This window comes from Lucilia cuprina, chromosome 5 (assembly GCF_022045245.1).
Source record: "Lucilia cuprina isolate Lc7/37 chromosome 5, ASM2204524v1, whole genome shotgun sequence".
Lineage (NCBI taxonomy): Eukaryota > Metazoa > Arthropoda > Insecta > Diptera > Calliphoridae > Lucilia > Lucilia cuprina.
In genome coordinates this window covers 41151966-41153869 of record NC_060953.1, presented here as the reverse complement: position 1 = coordinate 41153869, position 1904 = coordinate 41151966, and the positions used below count along the sequence as shown (strand labels likewise).

The 1904-nt window shown below is 25.9% G+C and overlaps 1 protein-coding gene across 1 annotated transcript in view; it reads right to left on the bottom strand.

The window, feature by feature from the left end:
- Positions 1-1904, bottom strand: part of LOC111676671 — a 41607-nt gene that overhangs the window by 38971 nt on the left and 732 nt on the right. The gene's annotated exons all lie outside the window — the stretch shown is intronic.

Sequence of the window (1904 nt, the reverse complement as noted above, 5' to 3'; positions counted from 1 at the left end):
TCTAGTTCAGTTCTAGTTCAGTTCTAGTTCAGTTCTAGTTCAGTTCTAGTTCAGTTCTAGTTCAGCTCTAGTTCAGTTCTAGTTCAGTTCTAGTTCAGTTCTAGTTCGAATTAATATAATTTTGGAATTTTTGCATTTTGAAAACGATTGAAATCTTTATTCCAAATAGAAAAGAATTCTGAAAACAAATACCATAAAACAGGTTCCTACAAATCGTGCGTAGTTCATATTAAAAATGATTAGCAATAAATTAGTTCAAATAATATATTAGCATACCAAGCAATCTATAAGATCTTTTTAATAAATATAAAGATAGTTTTTGTTGTTCCATGATATATAGATATTTTGTAAATTCTTGGGAAAAATTGTGACAAAATAAATTAAAACTGTTTTTAATATTTTTTTTTTAAAGGAACTTAAATATTAACATAAAATTTAAATAAAATTATATTTCTAATTAAAAAATTTAACAAATAACTAGTTTTGATTTTCGAACTTATGGCATAGAAGTTTTTTAATCCCTTTAATTAAAAATGAAAACCTTCTATTAAGTAGTTTCGTTAAATGTTTATTTCGTTATATAGTAATTATTTGAATAACATCAATGAGGTTTTTAAACTTAAATTAATTTCGAACATGAAGTTGAAGGTAAAAAAACAATATGTGTAATTCCAACGAAAAAAAAAACAACAATTTTAAGGTGTGCGAGGAGAATTGAGTTAAAATTAAAAACAAATTTAAATCATTTGAAGAAGATGATGATTTTTTTCCAGTTAAATTATTTTTATTTTTTGTTTTGTAATCTCAATATAACAAACAAGTGTTTTTTTCAGCCTCAAACTCTATTCATAAATATCACGATCTTAACGAAATTTTTATGACTATTTTTTTGTTATTTAGTTATTTTTGTAATAATTATATGATTAAATTGTGTTTTTTTTTTTTACAAAAAATACACAAAATTAACTCATTTTCGTCGTGTGTAAATTTAATGTCACCATAAAAAATGTTTGTGTTTGTTTGTAGGGGAAATGTAAATTTTCATTAGCTTTTTTTAACTGGGTTATCATTTACTAAGCTTTTGTCATAATATTTACTTGAGCTATTTTATTGTTTTGGTTACTTTTTTTCGTTTTTTTTTTATTCACTGTCTACTGTCATTTCCGCTTATATACATATGCATACGTATTATGTATCTACATATATTTATTTTTGGTTAATTTGCGAAATGTTTACATTTTTACTTTCATTTCACTCTATTTATTGTTGAGCTCAAAGATAAACGTCTGTCTTTTAGTCATCTGTAGATTTTAATGATTTTTTATTTCTTTAATCAATGATTCATAAATTTTCTTTGTCTGCCTTAAAAGAATGTTTTTTTTTAAGGTGGATATTATACAGTAGCTGTTACAAAAGTAAAAGAGACAAATAATGATCGATTAGTGTTGATCATATGATTTTATGTATAAGACAGAGTTAGTAAGCAGTGATTTCATTAAGTAGCTATAGTCAATAATTTATTTTATAGTGTAGTCGATAGCCTATCCTAGAGCATAGTCGAGTCAATAGTCTAGTGTATATAGTCTAGTCTAGAGTCCAGTCTATATACAACCTAGTCTATTGTGTGGCTAGTCTATAGTCTAGTTTATAGTCTAGTCTATAGCCTAGTCTATAGTCTAGTCTATAGTCTAGTCTAGTCCATAGTCTAGTCTATAGTCAAGTCTATAGTCTAGTCTATAGTCTAGTCTATAGTCTATCTATAGTCTAGTCTATAGTCTAGTCTATAGTCTTGTCTTTAGTCTAGTCTATAGTCTAGTCTATAGTCTAGTCTATAGTCTAGTCTATAGTCTAGCCTATAGTCTAGTCTATAGTCTAGTCTATAGTCTAGTCTATAGTCTCGTCTA